Source organism: Sarcophilus harrisii, chromosome 2 (genome assembly GCF_902635505.1).
Source record: "Sarcophilus harrisii chromosome 2, mSarHar1.11, whole genome shotgun sequence".
NCBI classification, from domain to species: Eukaryota; Metazoa; Chordata; class Mammalia; order Dasyuromorphia; family Dasyuridae; genus Sarcophilus; species Sarcophilus harrisii.
Genome location: NC_045427.1, coordinates 346,387,689 through 346,393,688, shown reverse-complemented (window position 1 = coordinate 346,393,688; position 6,000 = coordinate 346,387,689). Strand labels below are relative to the sequence as shown.

Sequence of the window (6,000 nt, the reverse complement as noted above, 5' to 3'; positions counted from 1 at the left end):
TACTTGTTTTCTGAGACTCCTACAAATCATCCTTGCCCCTTTCTGTGGACTGGGAAATCTGGCTTGACTAAATTATAGAATAGCCTAGAAACACATATTAACTATTTTTAAAAATTATTATATTATAGCTTTTTATTTACAAGATATATGCATGGGTATATTTTCAGTATTGACGATTGCAAAACCTTTTGTTCCAACTTTTCCCCTCCTTCCACCCCTCCCCCGCCCCTTCCCCCAGATGTCAGATTGACCAATACATGTTAAATATTTAACTATTATTTTTGATACATATTTTTATTGTATACAAAAATTCTTTTTTCATGCAGGATTTAGAGCAGGAAGGGGGCATTTGGTGGTCATCTAGTCAACTTCTTCATCAAATGATATCCAGAGAGATGCCCAAGAACACACAAATTTTATACCCCTAAAAGAGGTCTTTGTTGCCTTAGTTACTAATAACATGACATTCTTATAACACTATAAAAATTTCAAATTAATTTACCTGATTTCATTTGATCATTAGAATTAGAAAATGTGAAACATTATTTCCATACTAGCCATGTTGCAAGAAAGGAAATGAAAAAAAATATACTTTAATTCTGCATGCAAGGGTTTTATCAGCTCTCTCTGGAGATGAACAGCATTTTTCATACTGAGTACTTTGAAATTGGATATTTGTATTGATAAAAGTACCTTAAGTCTTTCACAATTCATCCTTTTACAATACTGGTGATATTTTGTACATGTTCTCCAGGTTCAGGGTAATCCGTATAAATGAACTAGTCAAAGCCTTTCTTATTGACTGTGCACGTGCATTGAAATACACTTTCCATAAAGAATTCTCCCTTCCAGAGCCCATCATTAAAACCACTCCCAGTTTCACTTCGACCCTTAACAGGAAGACTAGAAACAACAAGCTCCGCCTCTGCTTCTACCTCTCGACTATGCCCATCCCCCTCTCGGCCGACTGTTATTCGCGCCAGCTTCACGCGCGTGCGCAGATGGAAGTAAGCCACCAGGATTGGGGGGCACACCGGAGAAAGCGGTGGGCGGAGAAAGCGGGAGGCTGCGTCCCGTGCACGTGCAGTGCGTGCGCGGGTGCGACGTCGTGGAGTATGCGTACGCCGCTGCCAGACGGTACTTGGGTCTGCTCGCTCGCTGACTTGTCTCCCGCTCGCTGCCTTAGCGCTTACTTCTCGTTCGCTCCTGAGGACTCGAGGCTGGGTTGCTTGTCTAGGCTCGGCCGCCTCCTGCGGGGTGATTTCCTTCGCCTGGGGAGAAAGCGGAGAGTGCCGGAGGCCGTGTGGAAAGGGGTCTTTCTCCCTCTCTCCTACCCCGCCAGCCGCATGGGAGCCACCTGGAAGGTCTGAGGGGCTGGGAGACAAGTTGCCGTGGTAGGTTTGTAGACGTGGGGCCTGTCAAAGTCGGGTGCGGATTTCCTCGCGGGAAAGAAGTGATGGGGGGGGGGGAGCAGATGGGAGCGCCGTGTCCTCTGTCTGGCGGGGCGGTGGGGCGCCCAGCGCGCATCTCAGTCTGGGGACGGAGAGCCCTGGTTGCAAGATGGAGATTAAGCCGCCAAGGAGGACCCGGGAGGTGCTGCAGCCTCACCCGGGGCCCTGGGGTGAGGGGCTCCGCGCCTCCTCGGAGCCTCCAACAGCCTTTGCAGCTTGGGGAAATCCGTGAGATTGGGTAAGAGTTGGCTGGCACATTTATTTATTTGCTTTTCTTTTCCCTTTAAGCTCAAATCCATAATTTTCCCACCTTTCTTTGAAAAATCAGAAGATTCTGAAAAACCCTAACAGCTTTTAAAGTATTGGCCTTCCGGGTAGGGTCTTGATTACAGTTTGCAAGCTGTTTAAAGAAGTCGATAAATACACTTAATAAGTAGGCTTCCAGAACTGCATACTTGCAGTGGAACATTGTCTTTTTTTAAAAGTGTATTTCCATTCGATTTTGACGACTTTCTTGCCCTAGTTTCTTTATGTTAATCTATGCTATTGCTGGAGGCTCCTAGGCCTGAGAGCTAATTTTTTAAAGTTTCATGTCAGATAAGAGAGATCCCTTCCTCTAGCTTACGAACACAAAAAAGCAAATTTCCAGAAAACAAAGAAGGCCGTAATTTATTTTCTGCCCTACTCTCATAACTTTCTAGTGGTTTACTCTAGGCTTCAGAAGTGGCTTTTGTTTAGTATTGGGCTGGAGCCTTTGGCAGAGATGGGACAGACCTAAAAGACATTTTAAGTGGTCTGTGATGGTGGTTAGTTTGGGGATGAAAAAGTCTGTTTTAAAAGTTGTTGAGATCCTTTCTGGGGTCTCTCAAATGAAGTGAAAATTCATTTCTCTAATAGTTATAGAAGATTTCATGAGTATTCTTTGAAGTTCATAAAGACTTTGGAATTATATTGTCAATAATGAAGACATTTAATCTGCAGTATTGTTCTGGAAAATGAGAAAGCATTTGTTTTATAGAGGATATTTCAAAATGAGAATTTAGGAAACACCATCTTTGCGTGTATTTCAAAGACTGATGTATTTAGAGTTAACCTATATGGAAGAATATTTTAGTTGAATCCTGCCATCTTCATTGCACCATTTAAAAAAATCTCTCCTTTCTCTCAAAGCAGCCGGCATTGTTCATTTCATAACTTCTTTGCTCTTAAGTCACCTCTCTCCCCTCTCCCCCTCCCCCCCCATTCTTAGTTTGCATTGACCTTGGCTTTAATTTCCAGCATTATGGCCATCAAACTACAATCTTCCAAAATCAAAATTATTTTATACTTTTAAGGAAATCTATACTAGATTGTATTGCCCCAGAGCTGGTATCTACCTTTCCCTCTTTCTCCCCTTTTCTGCACCTTTTTATTTTTGGTATGCTCTCATACTAGAATATGTTTCTTTAGGATCTGCTTATTTTTGTTATCCCAGAGCTTAACCCAATATCTAGACATTGGGAACAATCCCCAAGGAACCAGTGGAACTCTACACAGAGAAATAGGCACTAGTATTGACTGTGGCACTAATAGTGATGATAGTCTTCAAATTTAAGTCATGTATGTAATAAATTTTTGTATCCAAACAACTGAGAGGTATAATGACTTAATAGATGAGTTTCCAAGTAGGTTTCTTTCCTTTTTTGGGGGCAAGGGTGGAGGAGGAAGAGGGGGAAAGAGAAAGGATTAAATGACTTGTCCAAGGTTACACAGTTAGGAAGTATTAGATGACTGAGATCAGATTTGAATTCAGGTTGTCCTGATTCCAGGGCAGGACCTCTCTCCACTGAAAGCCATATTGCTTCCCCATCATAATGAATTACAAGCTTCTCCTCTGACACAAACTTGGGTATGTGACCTTAAGTCATTTGACTATTTCATGTCTTGAAGGACAAACTACAACCTCTGAGGAGAGCTGCCCTACTCTGAATCAGTTCCAGGTTCTTACTTCATCTGTTTCTCCTTCCCTTCCATATCCTACCTTTACCTGGGTATTCTCTTAAAACTTTTTTTTCTTTTTTTTTAATTTGATTTTTTTCCCCTTTATTAAAGCTTTTTATTTTTCAAAACACATGCATGGACAGTTATTCAACATTAGCCCTTGCAAAATCTTGTGTTTTCCCCCCTTCTCTCACCCTCTTCCCTACATGGCAAGTAGTCCAATATATATTAAACATGGTAGAGATATATGTTAAATCCAATATATGCATATATATTTATATTTATACAATTATCTTGCCGCACAAGAAAAATCAAATCAAACCAGAAAAAAAGATTTGAAACAAAATAAAATGCAAGCAAAGAACAGCAAAAAGAGTAAAAATGCTATGTTGTGAATCAAACTCAGTCCCCACAGTTCTCTCTCTGGGTGTAGATGGCTTTCTTCATCACTAAACAATTGGAACTGGTCATTGTTGAAGAGAGCCATGGCCATCAGAATTGATCATCTTGTTGCCATGTATAACGATCTTCTGGTTCTGCTCATTTCACTTAGCATCAGTTTATGCAAGTCTCTCTAGGCCTCTCTGAGATCATTCTGCTGGTCGTTTCTTACAGAACAATAATATTTCATAATATTCATATACCATAATTTATTCAGCCATTCTCTAATTGATGGGCATCCACTCAATTTCCAGTTTCTATAGCCATGACAGAAAGGGCTGCCACAAACATTTTTGCTCATGTGCGTGCCTTTCTTCTTTAGGATCTCTTTGGGATATAAGCCCAGTAGAAACACTGCTGGGTCAAAGGGTAAAACTTTTTTTTTCTTTTGGATGACTGAACCTTCCCCAGATATCTTGGGGTCTCCTGGCTAGATTTTTCTTAAGGACCTGGATTTAAATCCAAAACCACTTTGTTTCATTGGCCAATAATAGATTCCTGACCAAGCCCCAGGTGGTTTTTGTTTGGATTCAGATCAACACTTAGTGAATGCAAATAGCAATTACTTTAGTTTTGACCCAGAACTCTTGAGAGTCTTCCCTGCCCAGATTTATTTATTTTATATTATCTTTTTTTTTTGGTGGGGGGGAAGAGGCGCTACTTGAATGAGGACATTCTTTGCTTTAATTGCTACCTAGCCTTAATCACCAAATGGATATGTTCTCAATCTTAGCTTAAAAAGGCCAAGGTCTCTCATTGTATCCAAGACCATGTCCAGTCATCCAGATCTATATGTAGCCATTGGACCCAAATGTCTCTGGAGGAAAAAATGAAGCAAGTGATCTTGCACAACTCTCCCACATTTAAATCCAATTCACTTGAATGTTTTGGCATCATCTCCCTGAGGTCAGGTCCTCTTGGAGAATGAAGGACAAACAACAGGAATCATGCCTCAGGCAACATCCTAATACTAATAGAGTTCTTGATCATCATTTCCACACTCTTATTTTCACTATTTCTGGTAGAGACTCTTCTGTAGAGAGATGAAATCATAGGCCCAAACACCTAGAGGCAGCTAGGTGACCCTGGGCCTGGAGTTAGGAAGGCCTGAGTTCAAATTTCTTCCTAAATACTCATTAAGCTTTGTGATCATGGATAAGTCACTTAACCTTTCTCATAGTTTTTATTTATATAACTGTAAAATGGGGATAAAATAGTAGCACCTCCCTCCCAGGGTTATTGTGAGGATCAAATGAGATAATAATTATAAAGCGTCACAGTGGCAGCACATAGGAGATTAATAAATGAACATTTGATATATGCTAGCTGTGCAGAAAAGAATCTGATGATTGTTTCTCACCTAAGAGAAGTTGAAGTAAATTAGTAAGCATTTATGAAGCACATAACTATATGCTAGGTACTAATGCTAACCTCTGAGAATATAAATAGAAAGTTCAGGGCCTCCTCCCAGAGTTAACATTCTTGATATTTTTTGTTTCTTAAAATCACCATGGTATCCCAAGTATCTTTTTCCTTCCTCTTTCCCTGAGGGCCCTCCCATTTGACAAATATTTTGTTGTAGGGGAAAAAAATCAGCACAATTCATGGAAACATTGGGAAAAGTCTGAAAATGTGCAGTGTTTAACAACTGTGGACCTTCTAGCACCATGAAGGAGTAGACTGAGGGTGTCTTATACCTCTTCATTTGAGTAGCACTTGATTTTTTAGATTTTGTTATATTCACTTTTGATTTTTTTTTGGTGTCGTTATTCTTTCCTTTTATGTTGTGATTATTATTGTGTATATTCTTTTCATTTTGCTTAATTATTTCATTTTGTATCAGTTTTTCCATGTTACTCTGTATTCATCACTTACATCATTTCTTATAGCACAATAATTCATATAGCACAATTTGTTTAGCTCCAGAGCTTATAGTTTAATAACCCTGATGGGTGCTTGACTTAGGGGTATAGTGGAATAAGTCTTAGTTGGTCATAAAGACATGGATGACTTGTCTTAAATAAAAGTGTCAGGGGAAAAGCTCTGGGGTGAAGAAAACTTATAATGTATGAATTCCACGTCAGGAGGAAGCTTCAGAAAGAAGAGCTGCAGAATGAAGTTGAAGGCT

At 40.0% G+C, this 6,000-nt stretch overlaps 1 protein-coding gene across 2 annotated transcripts in view; it reads left to right on the top strand.

Annotated features, from left to right (window-relative positions):
• The first annotated feature begins 1,108 nt into the window (after positions 1-1,108).
• Positions 1,109-6,000, top strand: part of LOC100924962 (UPF0461 protein C5orf24 homolog) — a 45,526-nt gene continuing 40,634 nt past the window's right edge. The window contains exon 1 of one of the 2 annotated variants that reach the window (XM_012549694.3): positions 1,109-1,394. The gene's annotated coding sequence lies outside the window, so the exon portion shown is untranslated. The remainder of the gene's footprint in view (positions 1,395-6,000) is intronic. The other variant, XM_023503603.2, reaches the window with a different exon arrangement.